General features: G+C 48.6%; 2 long non-coding RNA genes across 3 annotated transcripts in view; one reads left to right on the plus strand and one right to left on the minus strand.

The window, feature by feature from the left end:
• LOC126513769 (uncharacterized) overlaps positions 1 to 2,884 on the minus strand; it is a 13,450-nt gene extending 10,566 nt beyond the window's left edge. For both annotated transcript variants that reach the window (XR_007595434.1, XR_007595433.1), the window contains exons 1-2: positions 2,688 to 2,884; positions 2,084 to 2,275 (exon numbers count right to left, since the gene is read on the minus strand). This is a non-coding gene — a long non-coding RNA (uncharacterized lncRNA). The remainder of the gene's footprint in view (positions 1 to 2,083; positions 2,276 to 2,687) is intronic.
• Positions 2,885 to 2,991: 107 nt separating this feature from the next.
• The window catches only part of LOC126512993 (uncharacterized), a 6,993-nt gene continuing 3,227 nt past the window's right edge, over positions 2,992 to 6,757 (plus strand). Inside the window, exons 1-2 of the long non-coding RNA XR_007595222.1 lie at positions 2,992 to 3,139; positions 5,008 to 5,115. This is a non-coding gene — a long non-coding RNA (uncharacterized lncRNA). The remainder of the gene's footprint in view (positions 3,140 to 5,007; positions 5,116 to 6,757) is intronic.

A 6,757-nucleotide genomic window follows, 5' to 3' on the forward strand; every position in this document is an offset into this window, starting at 1 on the left:
ATGTACCGGCGTAAGCGAATGCAGACAGATTGTCAAAATATAGACAGCTTTAATGGAGGAATAGACTTACAGAACCACTGTTCCCGCGGAGACCAGGAAAGCAGAAGAGAGCGCTGGGAGCACGCTCACCAATTTTATAGGAGAACTTTAGCCTGAGGCGAACACGCCCCCTAAGGGGTGGGACTTATCCCTACACCCAAGAGATGGTTTCATGATCATCGTCATAAAACACTTTCTTCAGCCGGGCGGTGGTGGCTCACATACTTTTATTAACAGTCTTCTTTTTGGATGTGTTCATTTAATGTGCATGAGTGTTTTGCCTTCATGTATGTATGTGTACCATGTGTGTCCCCTGTCCCCATGGAGTTCAGAAGAGGAGGTCAGAGCTCCTGTAACTGTGGTTACAGGTGACTGTGAGCCACCACATGGGTGTTAAGTACTGGAGTCTGATCTTCTGCAAGAGCAACAAGTGCTGAGGTGAGTCTCCAGGCTTTGAGGCGATGCTTTTTAATATAAAGAAAGAACATGGACAGGGTGGCCAGCAGGTGAAGGTGCCGTCCACCATGCCTGATGACAGCAGGTCTGTTTCTGCACATGGTGGAAGGAGAGAAGGAACTGCTGAACGTTACTCTCTGACCTCCACTCTGTGCACTTGGACACACACACAGACACAAACATGCACACACACACACACAATTTAGGTGATAATCCACAGCCACGTGACAATACACAGATTAATAGAAATGGGTTAAATTAATATGTAAGAGTTAGCCAATAAGAAGCTAGAGTACATGGGCCAAGCAGTGATTTAAATAATATAGTTTCTGTGCGATTATTTCGGGGCTGAGCAGCCGGGAACTAACTAGCAGTCTCCTACCACAGGTGATAATGGTTTTAGAGAGGAGAGGGCTGGGAAGAGCTGAGACTTGCCAGTGTGAGGCAGGGTTAGAGCTCCTAAGGAGAGCCCCGTTGTAACAGTGGGCCTTAGCAGCTTTGGAAACACCAGAGCCATGTGAAAGTCACGAGAAGCCTCAGCCACAGTGAAGGGAAGCAGGCTGGGATCTAGAAGGCAGGCTATGTATATGCTGCTGAGGGTAGGGTCAAAGACACGATTCAAGCCCCTTGGGGAAGCCTACAGAATTGTGAATGAACCCAGGTATTGAGCTTTGAATTGTTTGCAGTCATGGAGCTTAGTTTTACCTTATGCAAATTGTGGTTGACCCCTAAATCTTCCCTTTTGGAGTAAAAAAAGGGTACTTTATTTTTGATGTAGAAGAACACAGTAGAGAGACTTTAAACTTTGTTTGGAGACCGGGTTTCTCTATATTACATCTCTAGGTGTCCCTGAACTCACTCTATAGACCAGGCTGGCCTCGAACTCACCAAGATCCGCCTGCTTCTGTCTCCCGAGTGCTGGGATTAAAGGTGTGCACCACCACCACTTGGTTGTCTCCTCCAGTCTAATATCCCTCTCTAGTTCTGGGATTAAAGACATGCACCTTCCCATTCTTAACAAGGGAAAGATTTTTCTTTCTTTTCTAAAATATTGCTTAACTCTCTCCTCAAAGACTTCCCAGATTTCTTACCAGATCTGCAGGGACAGCTGCCGTGGCCGGCCTGAGAGGCATGGCTGTGGCCACAATGGCAGAAGCCTGAGTGGGCAGGCCACAGCAGGAGAAGTGGCAATAGGAGAGGCTTCAGCCAGCTCGTGTGATCTCATGCTGTGCAATAGATGCCAAGTGTTGTTTTTAACTAAGTTGTTCTATTTACCAATAAAGACTTGGGAGTCAGATGTTGGGGTGAAGCCTGCTAGATCACAGGAGCCAAGAAGCAGCCAGCTAACCTTCCTTTTGGCTGAAGACCCAGCAAGAGTGGCTCTCTATCTGCATCGGGGTGATGGGACTATGAACAATGCAGTAAGATGTAGAAACCCTCTGCCCAGCTTTCGGGGCGTCTGGTGTTCAGAGGGGTAAGACAGAGCAGTGAAGACCATCCTTACACTGGGGTTATCAAGCTGAACCAGAGATGTTCAGGAGCCCTCACACACAAACGCAAGAGAAAAACAAGTTTCTCTGCTACTTACTACGGGGTCTGTGCCTTGTCTCCTTGAGCTTTAGTCTCGGGATGACGGTAACGAACAGAATTTACCAAAACTGACGTTTCTCCATGTGCAGGACCAGGCGCTAAGGATCCCTCAGCTCCCACTTCTGCCTCCTGGTTAGGAACCCAGGGTAACAACTCAAGGGGCCTGCGTCCACCATGCCAGAGAGACCATCTGCCAACACACCGGGAATAAAATGTGATAAAACACCCCAGCAGAAGCAATGTAGGGGAGAAAGCTTGGAATAGATGATCAGGTGGTATCCAGTGGCCATGCCCTGCTCAGCCGGACTTCCCCTGTTCATTCGGTCCAGAATCCCAAGCCCAGGAAGTGGTTTGCAGTGACTGGCGGGTCTTCTCACATCAATTAGTGTACGGGATAATCTTCCCTAAACATTCTCAGGCGCACAACCCCAAGACACAGTGAGCCGTGTATTCTCAGCCAATACGTCTCAGGGGCGACTGGCCACATTAAAGCAGGCAGATTCTATCCTGCTCTTAGTAACTCTGCGAGACAGAAGCCATGACCCTCTGCCTTTTACAAGTGAGGCCACGAAGGGAAGGCTGGCCACAGTCAATTCCCTTACCCTCAGGCTGCTCAGGTGGGGGAGCCTGGATCCAGCTCCAACAGGTAGCTCCAGGGTAAACGAGTTTCTCTTTCTTCCCGTTTCCTGCGACACCAAGGCCTTGGTTTCCTAAAGGGAATTAGGAAACGGGAAGGGCAAGACCCTCAGAGGCAGGGTAGGCGCGAGGCAGGACTCCACCCCTGTGTCAGCCTCCTGGCCAACAGGTGGAGTCTCTGCCACGCCCATTTGCCTCAGCGCCTGCGCAGGGTGTGTCAAATCCAGCAGCATTTCCGGTCAAAGCACTTTCACCGCGTTCACCGCCGAGGCCCTTCTGCGGTTTAACTTTGGCAGCAGCCAGCAGTACCCCAGAAATGAACTGGTTAACCTGCAAGTCTACACAGGCCAGGCTGCTGGCCCCAGCTCCACGTCATTTCATTGGTTGCTTATAGTTTTCACCACAGCCCAACTGTGAGGTAAATAAATCATTCCTGATTTATAAGTAAGAAATCCGGGGCTTAGGAAAGAGAAATAGTTGTCAAGGATTAGTTTTGCCTTGGACTCTCACCAGGTCATCTGACTCCATATTGGGAGGGTAGCAGACAGCAGGCAGGGTTGTCCTATGGAGTTGCCTAAAGAAGTCCCTGAGCAATCAAGGGTGCAGTGGGTCTGGCCCTGAATTTCTCATTTTAACAGTTAAGCAGATTCGTTCCTAATATTAAAATGAGGTCAAAGCACAGTCTTAAAAATCATCTGGCTGTCATTCCAGTGTCTCCAAGTGGGGACAGTGGGAGTGTGAGCTGGCTGTGGGCAGTGACACAGACGGCTGAGCAAGAGTGAGTCACTAAGTCGGGCAGGGTGGAGGCTCATCATGGCTAGCGCCAGGCTGGCCTGGGGTGGGGCGAGCGTCCATAAGCAAGGCTCCGGATTAGGGCTTTTCCTCCCAGCTCTGCCCTGGCAAGCGGTGACTCTGGACCTCAGCTTTTCTTGGTTCGGACCTGGGTGAGCTTGGACATTACTTTTGGCTCTCGGTTCCCAGTTTCTCTGTCTGGGGATAGGAAACCATTATGCGCCAGCCAGAAGCCTGATCCTCCAGAGGATCCCCGTGCTGGTTAAAGGAGACTGTAAGTTCAGGATGATGGAGTTCAGAGCCAGTACCAGCCTGGTCAGTTTTCAGTGACGTGACTTGGGTGAGCATATCCCTCGTCAGTCCCACGCTCTAGCTATGGAACAGGAACCTCAAATGCCGACATTTTCATGACTTTGTGCCCCGTGCCCATTCTCTGAAGCCCTCATAGCTGATGCCGTGACACTTAGAGATGGAACGCTTGTCATTAGGACTCAATGAAGTCACGAGGGTGGGGCCCACCGCAGGATTATTGACTTTATAAGGAGAGGAACTCGAAACTGCCCCGCCCCTGTGTGAGGATGAGGGGAATTTAGCCATCTATAAGCCAGGGAAAGTCACCATGCTCTGGGTCTGGCAGCTCAGCTCCCTGAGAACTGCTTGTTCTTAACGCCACACCACCTAGGACATTTTGTCATAGCAACTGAGGTGACTGAACACCATTGCAATGAGGACTAAATGGCAAGGTTCTCTGCACCCGGGCTAGTGAGGAGGAAGCCTCCAGACACGGCATCTGCTCTATCTAGTCCTGATGCCACCCTGGTTCTTACGGAGAAAATGGCCAGCCATCCCAGGACGCCCTGCTAGTTGGGTGGAGGCATTTCTTCACGACGCAAGGTCAGCCTTAAAAATGCACTTCCAAGGCAATTCAGCATCCCTGGCCTCTGACCCTTGAATGCTAACACTGCCTTCCCACGCTTACACCAGCTCCCGAGATGACCCAATGTCCACACATCTTTGAGTCCCTCACCAGGGTGGGCTCTAGTCCTTCCCAAGAACTCTATGAAACATGACCATCGTTCCTGAGCTGTGGGCCTGAGCTCTTAGTTTACGATGACAAAAGTAGCCACCAGAGACCTTCCTGAGCTAAACACAGCCTAGGAAGGTGGTCTGTGGTCCCAGCAGTTAGCAGGTTGAAGCAAGAGGGTCTTGAGTTGAAAGACAACCTGGTCTACATAGGAACACTTTTTATCAAAAATCAAAACAACAGACAAAATTATCATCCTTATCAAGAAGCTAGACGCAGGGCTAACATGTGACACGGAGAATTTTAGATAGAGAAATGGAAACATGTATCTACATAAAAAACTGATACATAAATCTATAACATTATTTATAATAGAAGAAGGAATCCAAATGCAAACCGCTGGTGGGACAGAGTGTGGTACAGTTGTATGATAGAATATTATTTGTCAATAAAATGGAATGCATTGTCAGGGCTGTGGAGAGGAACATGCTGTTTAGTGGTATAAAGTGAAGACGCTCTTGAATCCTGTTCACAACTGTGTGAAAACACCACTGTTTGTGCTTCAAATGGCCACCACGGTAAGTCTTACAATGTTTGTTAATGTGATATACATATATATATATATCACGTCATATATATGATATATACATATATATGTATATATTAAACATTTATTTTTATTTTTTGAGACAGGGTTTTTCAGTGTAGCTTTGGAGCCTGTCCTGGAATTCTCCTCTGTGGACCAGGCTGGCCTTGAACTCACAGAGCTCCTCCTGCCTCTGCCTCCCGAGTGCTGGGATTAAAGACCTGTGCCACCACCACCGGGCAAGCACTTATTTCTCAATATTTTATGTGTATAAGTGTCTTGCCTGCGTGTATATGAGAGCACTATATTCATGCATGGTGCCTTCAGAGATTAGAAGAGGGCACTGGATCCCTGAAACTGGGGTTTATAGGTGGTCGTGAGCTCCTATGTGGGTTCTGAGGAACTGGACCCAGGTCTCCTGGGAGAGCAGTGAGCGGTTTTCACAGCTGAGCCATCTCTCCAGCCACCTTAACACGGTGTTTTTAAAAAGTATAAATAGATAAAGCTCTGCCGTTTCCCGATAGATGAGTCTATTGAGAGTGGAGGCTGGCGTTGCCAGGCTGGGGGTGGGGTGGGGTAATGGAGCTGTTGGGAGGAATTCCTTTCGGAGCAGTGAGATGTGCTTTGGAGCTTTATGGGGGTGGCATCTGCATAAATTTCAAACACATTAAGTGCCTTCACCTTAAAATGGCTAATTTCATATTATGCAAATTTATGTGAATTTCATGTCAGTTAAAAAAAAAAGTCAGTGGATTTTTGAAGCAGAAAAACAAATACACTGGACCAGCAAGATGGCTCAGCCGGCAAGGCCCTGGCTGCCAAGCCTCAGAACTGGTTCTGAGGGGATCCACCTAGCGGAAAGAGAACGGACTCCTGAAGTTTTCCTCTGACCGCCAGGCGTGCATCACGTGCCTGAGCCTTTACGGTGGGGATGGAGGAGATCTTACCACACGTTGATCTGGGAGAACATCATTATCGTCTTGTTACTCATAGGGGCCACTGTAAGATGGGCTGGGGATGCACTCTGCCGTCTTCCTCTCTGGACAGGGCAGGAGCGCTTTCTTCCCTAGAGCAATGCGGTATCAGGCACGTTCCTTTCGGAACACCCAGTGCCTCCTCAGCATCTCCCCAGCTCTAACCCCAGCTGTCTCTTCATGCCCGTTACCTTCTGATTCCAAACACGCATGCGTGCACACACGCACACTCACACACACACGCACTCACACTCCTGTGATTTGCCTAGATGTACCTTTCCCATTCCCCTCCCTGTTCCTGAGCTGAAGGCATCAGAAACTGCAAGCATTCTGTCAACTGGGATTTTTAAAGCCTGTCATGGCCAGCTTTTAGGTGTTTGACTCATGGGATGTGGGTGGCAGGTGCCACACCTTCTCTTGTCACAGCTGTGAGGGGGTGGGCATTCTTTGCTGTTTCTCATTCCGTTTTTTATTAAAAAAAGAAAGATCCAATTGCAGTCCTCTGGACACTAGTGGGCAAATCTCTGGTGGGCTGTTTTCCGCCAGGCTGAGTCACTAAGTGAAAGACACTGGATTCTGAGGCCTTAGAAGAGGGGCAATTTTTTTTTTCTTTCTTTCTTTTTTTTTTTTCTTTTTCTTTTCTTTCTTTTTTTTTTTTTT

This window comes from Alexandromys fortis, unplaced genomic scaffold, assembly GCF_014885135.2.
Source record: "Alexandromys fortis isolate MF-2015 unplaced genomic scaffold, M_Fortis_MF-2015_v1.1 scaffold_17, whole genome shotgun sequence".
In the NCBI taxonomy this organism is placed as follows: domain Eukaryota; kingdom Metazoa; phylum Chordata; class Mammalia; order Rodentia; family Cricetidae; genus Alexandromys; species Alexandromys fortis.